General features: G+C 37.9%; 1 pseudogene; it reads left to right on the top strand.

Moving 5' to 3' along the window:
• The first annotated feature begins 1,507 nt into the window (after positions 1-1,507).
• Positions 1,508-3,237, top strand: LOC145120547 (protein JINGUBANG pseudogene; annotated as a pseudogene).
• Positions 3,238-6,889: the final 3,652 nt, after the last annotated feature.

The raw sequence follows: 6,889 nt of genomic DNA, 5'->3' as shown, positions 1-6,889 counted from the left end.
TGCCTCATGAGACTGCAAGGACCCCATCAATTGATTAACGGAGAGAATTGAGAGATCCTTTGACTCTTCTATTGATGCTACTACATGATCAAAATTCTATGGTAGACTCCGCAACACCTTCTCGACAATGGTTTGATCACTTATCTCTTCACTATATGCTCTCAGTTGACTCACAGTGTCCATACTTCTAGACATCAAATCAGCAACAGCTTCGTCATCTTTCATTGCTAGGTTTTCAAATTCTCTCCTGAGAGACTGGCGCCTTACAACAGCAACCTTTGAGTCGCCATGAAATTCTTCACGTAACACCTCCCATGCCTCTTGTGCGGTGCTTGCTGCTGCGATTCTTGAGAACATCGTATCATGAACTGCTTGCTGGATAATGGCCAGTGCCTTGGCATCCTTTCTCTTGTTTTCTTTCATTAGTGCTTCATCATCTTCAGTGGTACACCCATTTTCTATAAACTCCCACAAGTCTTGTGATTTGAGTAGTGTCTTGAATCGTATGTTCCAATACTGGTATCCATCTCCCTTGAATACTGGAATCAATGGTTGTGCCGAACTCATACTGTTTCCCGAGTTTGCCATCACAGAACCGCCTGTTGCTCTGATACCACAATGTTGGAGTTAAGAGAGAAAGAGTTGGGAAACTACTGCTTTTATTGATCTCAAAAGACACATACAAAACAAGGAAAACACAAGACTTATTTAAACTAAAAACATAACAGTAAAAGAGAAAACTAAGGAGCACTATCCCACTAATAGCAGTAGCATTTTTATCCCGAAAGACTCGCCTAATACTTCCTGATTACCAGGTCACTTAGCTGACTAATTCCAAGTCACCGTTGATGCAGATTTGGATCAATATTCAACACCTTTAGCTTGTTCATACCTTTGATTTTTTTTAGACAAGATTTCTTTGGTTGTTGATAGACACAAGATACTCTCGACAATGTCTATAAGCATTGAATTCAGTAACCAACTAATTAATAACAATAGTGTTTCTCTGTTCCAATTTTGTAACAGATTAGAATCATAGTAGGCTTTTCCATGGAACCATTAATAAAAACCGATTTTGTTCTTACATGAAATGAAGAGAGAGTCATTGATCTCTTCCATGCCGCAAAGCCTATTCCATCAAACACCTTCGATACCAAGATCGTGCAGGGATTATCTTATGAGTACACATGGGCAACCACATATTCAATTACCACCACATCAACTCTGATATGAGTGTCATATGTGCTTCAAATGTAGTGATGACATACTATGCCCATAACGTAAGAAAAAAAATACTTTTTAAACAGATTTCAAAAAGTTCAATGGACAATATTTTCATTAACCCTTGATACAAATGTATATAAGTTGTATCTAACAATTTCTATTTCATTAGATTCTTTTCTCAAATTCAAGGAGCCCCGGAATTCTCTATTCACCAAACGTTGGATAATGTTTTAGCTCCTAAAATTATCACATGTCATCATATTCCCATCCATTGTAAGAAGCAAGTGTACGTACGTATACATGCCAAAAAAAACATTCCATCTCTTTCCTGGCCACCGGTTCCATCTTTCCTATTGCATTTGTTCAGTTTTGTTCATCGTTTCGAATTCCATTGTTAGAATTCAAAAACCTGAATCTTCATAAATCGTTAAAAGAAATCATAGTCATAATTCACAGATAATGAAAGAACAGAAAACAAGTTATGGAAATGGAGGTACGGGAGGGTTACCTAAACAAAGGACGCTTTCGGATCCAAACCTCTCGTTCTCATTTTCAGACACGGATGAAGAACTCAACAGCCGGCGGAGCGACTTTTCCGGCTATGATGCCCAGCGAACAAGCATTGAGGGCTCACCAATGATGAAGTCACCCTGGAACCAGGGTACTCCTTTCCTTCCATCTGCATGGTCAAGCTCTAATATTGACGATCCAAATTGTCATAAAAATGGTCTTGTTGGCTCCTTGGTACGTGAAGAAGGCCATATTTATTCACTCGCAGCCTGTGATGATCTTCTGTACACAGGTTCAGACAGCAAGAATGTCCGTGTATGGAAGAACATGAACGAGTTTGCAGCTTTTAAATCCAACAGTGGATTGGTGAAGGCGATTATCATATCCAATGGAAAGATTTTCACCGGACATCAAGATGGAAAAGTTCGTGTATGGAAACCAAGCCGTAGGAAGCCAACCCTTTACAATCGTGTGGGCACCTACCCCTCGTTCTTTGCGATCCTTAAAAGTTCAGTAAACCCATGGCACACTGCAGTTTGGGTCAAACACTGTGATGCCATTTCGTGTCTTAGCATGAATGAAGAAGCAGGGCTGCTTTATTCAGGGTCATGGGATAGGACATTTAAAGTATGGAAAACGTCAAACTCAAGATGTTTACAGACCGTGAAGGCGCATGACGATGCAGTGAACTCTGTTATCTCCACCGTAGAAGGGTATGTGTTCACGGGATCTGCAGATGGGTCCGTGAAGGTCTGGAAACGTGAAGGGAAAGGAAGATCGATGAAGCATATCTTCGTGAAAACTCTATTTAATCAAGATAGTGCTGTGACAGCATTGACAGCGTCTAGTACAGGCTCGTTTGTGTACTGCGGGACATCGGACGGAATAGTAAACTTCTGGGAAGGAGGAAACGAGTTGGCTCATGGTGGCGTCCTCAATGGACACAAGTTAGCGGTTCTGTGTCTTTCGGCTGCTGGTAATCTGGTGTTCAGTGGATCAGCTGATAAAATGATATGTGTATGGAGGAGCGAGGGGATTATCCATACATGCTTGTCGGTGCTGACTGGCCATTCTGGACCGGTGAAGTGTCTGGCGGTGGTGCGGGAGGCGGAGTCAGACAGCGGTAAGGGGAGATGGAAGGTTTATAGTGGCAGTTTGGATAAATCCGTCAAAGTTTGGAGTGTGTCAGAGCTGGCACCAGACATGCAAACATTGGCTCTCATGAATGGAGACGTTTCATTGGATCATATACCATCGGCAAAGTATTGAGTGTCGTATTTTTTGTGTTCATGGGGTTCGGTTGTGTTAAGTGCTTAAGTGGTTAATCTCCATACATGAATTTCAACGTAAGAGAATACCCTGGGGTTATATGCAAGGAAGATACAAAATGATTAATGGAGGATTTTGGATTCTTTGCTGGTGAAAAGAATTACAAATTAGAGAGCAGAAAGCTTTAGCAATAGTGAATGTATTCTATTTCTCATGAATTAAATTAAACGTATAGCTAGGACTTGTATTTATATACAATATATATTATTATCATGTGAACAATAATAGAAAACTAGCTCAACTATATAACGCCATGCCTTGCTAACTTGTAATGTAACACGATACGTCGGAAACAAGTTGTCGCACTAGAAAATCAATTCATAGATAACGGGAGCTATTTAATCATATTTAATCCTAAATACTTGAAAATCAATTACATTCAATAATACATACAGCCTATTAAACACCTATTTAATCATAATTACCATTTCATTCATTCAACTTTATTCTTTTTAATCATCTACACTCCATTCAACTCATATTTAATCATAATCATCATGTTATTCATCCAAGGTTCTAAATAACTAAAAACGTGACTTGACGACAATATCAAGCGTCAAACTTTTTGGAGTTGCGGTGAACCACGTCATATATATATATATATATATATATATATATATATATATATATATATATATATATATATATATATATATATATATATATATATATATATATATGAGCGTTCAAATGAGAACATTTTTTATTGTGAGAACATTTGAGAACAAAAATCTTTCTTTAATTTGCAAGGTGACACTTTTGTAATTAAATCAAAAACTAGATGTGAATAAATATATTTATATAAATAAAAAATAATAAAAAATAATTAAAAAAACTTACCAACCAACATCACTCATCATCCAACCAACACCTCCTACCACCACCAACCACCCATCACCACCACCTACGACCCACCACCCACCACCCATCACCACCAACCACTAAACTGATGGGGAATCTAGGTTACAACTACAATGCCATAAGCGGAAAAACAATCAAAACAATTCAATTGGTTATGGCACATGTAACCTAGTTTGCTTTATGTCTTTCACATATTAGCAACATACTATGAATACTAGCATACAAAACTTTCCTACGAACAAACTAATTCATAAGACAAGAAAACTAAGATTGTTATTGTAAACAATCTTGAATCCTTCTTTTTCAAAACTTTGGTAGTTAGCACCACAAGCGTCGGGCCTCTGATGGTTCACACCCAAGGCAACTAAGGATTATGGAGAGGGAGGAGGAGAATTTCAGCCAAAAGTCTTTTAAGGTTAGGAGTGCCGAAATTGTGAAGGCTAATGCTCCTTATATAGGTGAGGTAGCTTAGAGCCAAAGCTAGGGTTTAAGGGAGGAAACTCTAATCTCTTTGCTTGGTGACCAAGCAGCCCACAAGCCTCCATCCAAGAGCCTTTGGACGAAAATTCTATGTCCTTCCTCGAAGTATTCGTCTAACCTCTTACAAGGAGGTTCTAGAGCCTTTTCCTCAACTATCAATAATTTTCCAAACACCCCCTGCACTATAGATTAATCCAGTTAATCCCAAAATTAATGCTAATTAATTTTTGATTAATTATTAATCAAATATCATAATTTCTAATTAATATATTATTCTCCCTCTTACAAGGAGGTTCTAGAGCCTTTTCCTCAACTATCATTAATTTTCCAAACAGCCCCTACACTATAGATTAATCCAATCAATCCCAAAATTAATTCTAATTAATTTCTGATTAATTATTAATCAAATATCATAATTTCTAATTAATATATTATTCTAATAATATATTAACAAATTATATATTTTAATTTATTAATCAAATAATAAATCATTCTCGCTCTCTCCAAAATAATATTGTCCAATCGCTAACTTTGAGGTCAACCCAAAAGGATTGTGCTACTATCAATTTAAGTTTATATCAATTATAGTTATGGGCTTAGACACCTAATCTAATAGTCTCCCACTTGGATAACTCTAATAACTATAACTGCCAGTACAACTTCCAAATTAATTAGCAAGTTGTAGCTACCAAAACCCGTTGTCGAACTTTGACCCAATCAGTAACATGTCCTCAGATAAGTGATCATATAATCCTCTGTTCTGCAAGATATCATACATACATGAGACATGAAACATAATCAATCTCATTGTCCAATACTTTGTTTCCCGATTTCTGATTTGTAATGGCATAGAACATCAAATCGAACACATCAATCAAGTCCTGGCCGGGCCCGACACTATAAGTCAACACCTAATCACCGAGGAGCCTAAAGATATCGCATTTCCCGTTAAGGAAAAAGGAACAAAAAAAACTTTGACTTATATGATTGCACCATTTACTCATCAAATCATGTACAACGATATGTTTTATAACATCAAGTTACTGATGCATTTTCGTATCATCAATGCACAACCAATTTGTAAACTACAACTCATATATCCCTGTTTAAAGATTATAAGATATTATCGTCTCAGAATTACTCGTGATAAATTCCATGAAGTAATTCTTTGAGTGTGGGTTAATCAAATACTTAAATCTCTATTGCAAAGTACTCATGAATATTGCAGCAATACCATTGCCATGTCTAAAACTTTTTAGACAATCTACAATCCAGTTCATGCCAGTCTCGATTCACTACTTACTTCCAAAAGTATGATCGACTGTGGATGTTTGAATAATCCAATAATTCGGGAAGTAAAACATGTAAAAATGAAACACAAAATAAACAATAGGCAGAAGGTAGTAATCCAACTCATAAATAAATCTCCACTATTTAATCACCAAAATTCAATTACATTTACTTTGTTACAAGTTTCATAAAATAACTATCTAACTACTAAAACTAATATCATCTTTCAGACCGATGCTCCTAGCATGTTGAACATGCTTGACCCTACTCAGACCCTTTGTAAGGGGATATGCAGGATTCTCTTCTGATGATACCCTCTTCACGATGCGGTGACCTTCTTCTACTCTCTGTCTGATGAAATGGTATTTTCTATCGATATGTCTTGATGTAACATCCGGATTTTTAGGTATTATGTTTGATCATTTATTCTTTTGAGTAAAAGGGAGGGACTCGACGAGTTGAGGCGTAGACTCGTCGAGTAGGATCGCATGTGCTGACTGGATTAATGAACGGACTCGACGAGTCGGAAAGGGTGGACTCGACGAGTCCGCGCTATGGATTAAAACCCTAATTCTCGGGGTCTGTGCCCTATTTAAAGGCCTTTATGGCCTCCATTTGCGGCCACTTCACCCCTGAGAAACCCTAGAGAGCAGAGAGATCGTTTGTGGTGCAAGAGGAAGGCTAATTCATCATTATTTGGTGTGTTTTAGCAAAGGGAAAGGAGGATTTCGAGCTAGGCAGTCTTGTGGGACTCAAATCTTCCATCATTTGGTGCAGAGCTGCTGTGGGAGGTAAGGATTCATGTCCATTTTCATTGAGTAATATATTTCATGAATCTAGGGCTTTTTCTCTTCTTTTTGGTAAGAGATCTAGTGTATGTGTTGTCCCCTTGTGTCAATATCATCAGATCTGGACCTTGAGAGGTCCAGAGAGTCCCTATTCTCCAGCTTTATGTAGTCCTTTATGAGTTTGGGGCTTAGGTTATCATTTTAAGGGTTATTTTGGCATATAAAGGTGATAGTGTGATGCATGGGCCTAAAGTTCGAACCTTTTCGTGATTATCATGCTTGGGAAGGTCAGATCTATAGATTGGAGAAGCAGAACTGACCTCAGAAGGTCATTTGAGTGTGAGCATGGAAGCAACTCACCGAGTCATAAGTGGACTCGACGAGTCGAGTCGGGGTTGCCCCGCGAT

Source organism: Lactuca virosa, chromosome 6 (genome assembly GCF_052849685.1).
Source record: "Lactuca virosa cultivar CGN04683 chromosome 6, Lactuca_virosa_CGN04683_v6, whole genome shotgun sequence".
NCBI classification, from domain to species: domain Eukaryota; kingdom Viridiplantae; phylum Streptophyta; class Magnoliopsida; order Asterales; family Asteraceae; genus Lactuca; species Lactuca virosa.
The sequence above is the reverse complement of the archived record's forward strand: the minus strand, read 5'-3'. Positions and strand labels throughout refer to the sequence as shown.